Source organism: Belonocnema kinseyi, chromosome 6 (genome assembly GCF_010883055.1).
Source record: "Belonocnema kinseyi isolate 2016_QV_RU_SX_M_011 chromosome 6, B_treatae_v1, whole genome shotgun sequence".
Lineage (NCBI taxonomy): Eukaryota > Metazoa > Arthropoda > Insecta > Hymenoptera > Cynipidae > Belonocnema > Belonocnema kinseyi.
Genome location: NC_046662.1, coordinates 121,981,239 through 121,987,757, shown reverse-complemented (window position 1 = coordinate 121,987,757; position 6,519 = coordinate 121,981,239). Strand labels below are relative to the sequence as shown.

General features: G+C 39.7%; 1 protein-coding gene across 4 annotated transcripts in view; it reads right to left on the bottom strand.

Moving 5' to 3' along the window:
• The window catches only part of LOC117175668 (protein FAM214A), a 197,541-nt gene that overhangs the window by 5,782 nt on the left and 185,240 nt on the right, over positions 1–6,519 (bottom strand). The window lies entirely within an intron of this gene.

The following is a 6,519-nucleotide window of genomic DNA, read 5'->3' as shown; positions in this document are numbered from 1 at the left end:
TAGTCGGGAGTGGTGCTGACTGAAAACAGATGATTTGGAGCGATTCGCGCGCCATCTGTTGGTCATTCTAAGGACTTATTGAACTACCCTCGTACATAGAAATGAGGAAGGAGTTTCGGGCGGTGTGTAAGGAGAAAGAGCAGGAAAAAGAAAGAGTTGGAAGAGGAGTTGAGAAGTGTTAAGACAGAAGGGGACGTGTGGAATATAATTAATAGGTTTAGGAAACGTAGGGTGGGGATAAGTGAGAAGATAGGGAGCGACGATTAGAGGAAATTTTTTAAGGATGGAAAGTAAGCTAGCAGCCGAAGTAGTAGGAGGAGTTAGGGTGGGAGGAGTCAGGATATGGTCACTCGCATATGCAGATGACATAGTACTGCTAGAAAAGAGCGAAGAGGCTTTAAAGGAGATGATTAAAAGGTTGAGAAGAACTTATAGCGAGAATGGGATGCAGTTGCATGAAGAATTATAATAGGTTCTGGATTTCTAAAGAGAACAGAATGTGTGAATTGTGCGTGAGGGGGGATAAAAAAGTTGAGCACTGGTTGGAGGAATGTGAAGAGGTGGAAAGGAGTGAGATAAGCATGAAGGTATTATTGCACGAAAGGGGGTACAAAAGGAAAGTAGCATGGGTGAAGTGGGTGTTGGGTAAGATGGGGAAGAAGAGAAGGAAGGAGGAAGAGGAATTAAGAAGGAAGGACTGTAAATAAGAAAGGAACTAGATGTAAGAAAAATGTAAATATTGTAAATAGTAGTTAAGTATTAGGCGTTAGCCGCAGAGACAGAGATTGGCAATGCGAAGCATAGCGGGGAAAGAGAGATATGCGTGAGAAGCGAGGGGCAGTGAGGAAGGTTATGACATATGAGCGAGCGGCTTAGTTAGAAGGTGTGCATGGATGGTAATTTATAAGAGATAGTTGTAAAAAAATTCTGTAAAAAAATGGAGGCGTAAACAAGTAAATTTTTTAATGCCAGCAGACCGAAAAATAAACGTTTATCAATCTATCACAAATCGGGGTGCTTTATTATAATTAGGATGTTTTTAAAAATATATCATAGCCGGCACACATGAGTTTTTTATCATACAATTTTATTTATAATCTTGCTCTCGTTGTTTATTTCTTGTTGGTATTATTCGTTCCTGAGTCATTCCGCTCTGCGATCTTCATTTGTTCTTGTTCGTAATTTTCGTATCATTGCCATATCATTATGTGATTTTCCATTGTTTCCTATTTTTGATTCTCTTATGGGCGCCTATCCACGCTACGAGTTTCATTTTTTTCTTGATCTTAATTCTCTTTAGACAATGTGCCATCTAACTTGACGACACTCGTTTGTTTTTAGTTAGTAATAGTCGTTTAGGCATTACTCTACTCAAAGATTTTTAATTCATTCTTGTTCGAATCAAGTTCCCGGTTTGTGGCAGGAGAGAGGATGCAAAATAATAAAGCACCACGGTTTGAAAGAGGCGAGGGAAATCAAAATAATAAAGCACCCCGATTTTCGAAAAAAAACACATTTTAAATTTTTCTTTCCCCCTCCATAACTCCCACAAAAATGATTTTTCAGGGTTATCACTGGGAGAAATTTTACTACACATGGATGTAAACCTATGATAGAAATTTCAAGTTAATACGTGCGGGGCAGACTTTTTATTCGCTTTAAAAAAAATACATTGAGGGCATTATTCAAACCTTTCAGCCAACACCAGATTTCAAAATTTCAAAAGATTTTAAGGGATTTAAAAAATTGAAACATTGACAGGGAATTCTAATCTTTTCAACAGTTTTTCAAGTGATTTCAAAAACTTTAACTGGAATTCAAAGACTTCCACGAATTTTCATGATATAAAGGCATCCCAAAATGTTTCAACAGTTGTGAAAAAATTCCACAACATTTTAAAGAATTTCAAAGACTTTAAGGGATAATAAAAATGCCAAAAGGAACACGCAGGGGAAGAGGGTGGTTAGAGTTCTCAAAAAGTGTATCACGTACTTGACTTTTATGAATTGCGCCTAAGGCTATTTGAAACTTACCCGATTCCTACTTTACCGAAATTTTTTTAACTTACGTTCACACAAAATGACACATCGAGTTGAAAATTTGACTTTCTTTTTGTAATTCTAAAAATTTATGACTAAATAAACGTTTCCTAGTTCTCTTTACTTCATTTCCCAAAATTTTAACTAGATATCTCATTTTTTGTAGACGTGAGTCGTTCCACAAATAAATTAGTAATGTAGGGATCAGGTAAGTATGACATTGCTTACCGGAATAGCAAAGCTTTGCAAGGATTTCGATGATTTTCAGGGAATATAATATTTCAAGAGTTCTCAAAAAATTTCAAAGAATTTCAAAGAATTTCAAAATTTTCGAAATATTGCACAATATTTTACTGAATATTACAAGATTCAACCTGTTAAGGTCACGCCTCTGAATAATAGCATAACGTTCTAATGGAGTCTAATGGCTGATATCTCGTCGTAAAAATTTGGCTGGACATACCTTCAGGTCTCTTCTTCATGATAGACTAATTTTCGTTTATTAAATTACAATTTAGCATAATGAAAGAATTTAAATTAAAAGATACATAGTCGAGAAATCGGCCTGGGATACTTTGGTCCCTACGAGACTTCAACGGGTTAAGGGAATTCATAGGAATTCAGGGATTATCAGATTTATAGGTATTTTACAGAATTTAGAAATTATTTCAAAAGATTTAAACTGGTTTTAAACCCTACAAAGGAAGAGGTGTACAGCAGATTTCAAGACTGCTTAACCATTCAGCATGCTAGTAAGTAAATAAAATTTTTATATTTAGAATTGTTAAACTCTGAACCCATACAAGCAGAATGCAGATTAGAGGTCCAGAGAAGCATGAGACAATACAGAACATATCGCTAATTGCGCTGTGTTAATCTCATGAGCATGAGAAGGATGGCCTCGGATCACGCTAAAATCACCACGACAGACCGGCGAAACCCTCCTTTAGCTTGAGGAGACACAGTCAGAGTCCTGGGGCATTCTGTTTATACAAAGGCGTCGTTCCCGCGTGAGTGGGAGACCTGGATCGTATGTGTCCTACGCACTCAGGATGTGCACGACACGTTCTGCACCTATCACTGGAAACTTCTTCAGGTGAAATGGGGCTACGGTATACTAAGGTGAAAGCACACCATCCTGGTACCCCAAAATAAAAGTATCTGCCTGAATTAAGTCCGGATGATTTGAGGAAAGCAAACTTAGCACTGACTCTGTACTACGTACTCTGTTCCCAGAATAATTCAGTAATAAAGACATGCAAGCTCTTCCGCATATGTACGATATTACGCCTGGCGATTTCGAGTCATCGATATCTTGTTTAACGCCAACAGATTGTAAGACGAAACCCGTTGAAGGGGACACTTGTATCTGTTTCAGAGAGCCTACGTTACTGATGTAATATCCTCAATGCGGCTCTTATGCACGCTTCAGATGAATCTTGCCATACACTCGCGATGATTAGTATCACCGCAGTGGCACCCAGTGTATTCGGATATTATGAGAGACGTGGCAGAAGTACACTAGCCGTCCAACAAGACGACCTCCGGCAAGAAGACCCGCTCAATATAACGACGGGCGAACGTTCAAAGAAAAGACGGCGGAGGCCGTACCTCCATCCCCTCTACTTTCTTCTTTGCAATGCATACGACCTAATGTTACACTTAACACATAAGTTCGCTCTACACCGCACAAGATCTCAGCGCAGAATAGTGGCGACCGCTCACGCCGTCGTCTTACCAGACGGTGAAAGTCCCGGGGTCGTCGTCTTATTGGACGGTTAGTGTATAATAAAAAAAAGAGAGACCTCATGGTGTCTCCCTGAAAGACGGTCCTCTGGAAAGTAATGCTATTAGTTGTCACGCGATTGTTTCTAGATAAGATAGTACATCTGTTTTTCCAGATAGGCATTTCACTATGTATTGATGAACCTCAAAGCTTTCCAATCAATCTAGGCCATTGACAGGACGCGCTGAACAATCCTGTCGTTCAGGATAGGTGTAAAGATCGTATACAGTGTGTCCAGACAATTTATTGGCCTGTAGTTCCTTGGATTGCCAAGTCGTCTTTCTTCGGTAGGAGTACAGTGTGGTGTAACATCGGTCACTGTGGAATAAGTGTCTCTGACCCTAAATTTGACTCGCAGTGGAGAAATTCATCATGCATCTTAGAACTTTCTTTACTTCTTCGGCACTGATTGATAAATACTCCTTCTCGTATGCTATGAGGTCACATGGTTTCTTAAAGCGGATGCTATACTTTGTGTCTTCCTTCAAGGTGTGTCTAACATTGTAAATTGCGCTAAGAAATTGACAACCTCCTCGCGCTGTTGATCCTTCTTGACCGAACCACCCCTTTTTCGTATTATCCGTCTTGGGTCAGAGAACACGCGTATTTTGTCAACAATGTGCTGTCTGTCAGCGGTAATTTACTGCCCTACTGACAGCTGATCCAATATTTCTGTTATTATTCCAGCCTTGTTAGAAATAATTTTTGTCGTAAACATTTTTTAAAAATGTTTACTTTACATTTTTTACATGTATTGCTGATTTTGTTTTTGATTACAGTTCCTTTGTATCCTACAAAAAATTTAAGACTAAAGAAATCGATTTGGCCCCCTTTAAAAAAAACCATATTTCTGTTCAATTATATTTTAAGGAAAAAATGCGCCTAAAAATAATTTAATTAAATTCCTTCCATTGCATAATTTCAACTTTGAAAATGATTAATTAGTCCAGTCAAATTAAAATTTTTTAAGTAAACAATACATGAAGTTTTCATATTTATCCTTTGTGGTTCCTCGAAATTTAAGGATGAAATATTAAAAGAGATTCCGTCTGACCGGTGGATGCAAACACCCTTAAATCTTTTAAAAAAAACACCCCTGAAAACTATATTTTTGTGATTAATTGGAAAACGGTGTATCGAACGACAACAATAGCTCAGCATAAACAAGTACACAGAATTCTAAAAAAAAAGAGAGAGTCGCATCCATTTTTGTTGCACAGATCACAATTTTCGAGTAATCTATTCTCGGATTAGATGGATCTAGATTTTAGATCTAGATGGGGTAATTTATTTTTCATACAATACACAATTAAAGAGGAAACCAACTTTACACTGATCTTCAGTCTCTTAGAGTCTCCTATAGTTAATTCTTACATCAGCGTTCTAATTATTCTTGCCAGACATAAATACAAAAAATTACTTCTCGTTATGAGTATACGTCTACATATACAAACTACCCAATCTTGAAAATCCTCTCCTATAATGTGGACAAAAACGAAAATAGCATCTTATCGTTCTAGAGTCAACGCATGAACACTGACAGATGGTAACAATGGGTAAATGTAACCGTGAGTCGGCCGTTTGCCTACCACTGTAGGAAAAAGGGCCGGACACTGCCAACACGGGGTAGCGATCCCGCGCAGCTAAGAGAGGTAGTACCAGTCACACACCGTTGTAGCCGTCGACCATGTTCTGCCAACCAGGTGGGGAGGGGGGGGGCACCGAAATCGCCGGCTAGGCACGAGCAACACCGTGCAGTAGTTCTGCGAACAACGGCGAGTTGCAGCACTAGAAGAACCACCATTCACAACGAACGAAACCTGCATCGCTGCGGTGTGAAACGACCACACATCGCTCGAAACTCGAGGCGGCCATTTAATGACTAGGAGTCAGGCAGCCAATAGGAACACCAGCAGTCCGTAGGGCGAAACCAATCGAGGCTGAAATTCTAAAGTCGCAAGGAAGACGGCAGCAGAGACAAGGAACTGGCACTTGTGTTTTTTGGGCTCGAGGGTGACCGGAGTCTCCTGGCAGAAAAATCATTGCAAAATGTAAGAAAAGACCATTGTTAAAAATTTGAAGGATGAACCAAGGGAACAGGCTGGAATTAGCAGAATGGCTCCGAAATAGGTGGCCGATTATTACGTTTCTTAGGTGAGTGTTCACAGTGTCGACTCGAGGTACCCGCGCGATACAACCGCGACAGACCGCGTGGGTGTTTAGTTTTATAGAGATGGCGGACGTCCCTAAAAATTTTGAAAAGCTAAGTGAGTGTGCGTACCCGTGATGAACGCTACACAGCGTAGGTGGGAGTGATTTCTCTCACGCGTGTGACCCCACCCCTGTTTCCTGTTTCATAAATATTGTGGGCTAGTAAGAAATTAAAGGACATAAGTGTATATCCACTTTCATAGTTAGGTTGCCATCCTGGGCCTCTCCTCGGCCAGGAACGGAGCACATTAAAAGATAATTGGGTTAAACTCGTTATAAATTTAGCGCCCAAAATAGAGGGCTGTTACAGCGTGACATAGAAGACCGAAGAGAGAGTAGAGGGGAGTTGAATGTGGTTAGAGAGACAAAGACGGTGGACAAGAACGGTAGTACACTTTCTTTGCTTTGCTTATGCTTGTGCTAACTGTTTTTCGTATTGGTTTGGCTCTTTGGTGAGATAGCGCAAAAGAAATTTTTTTGTAG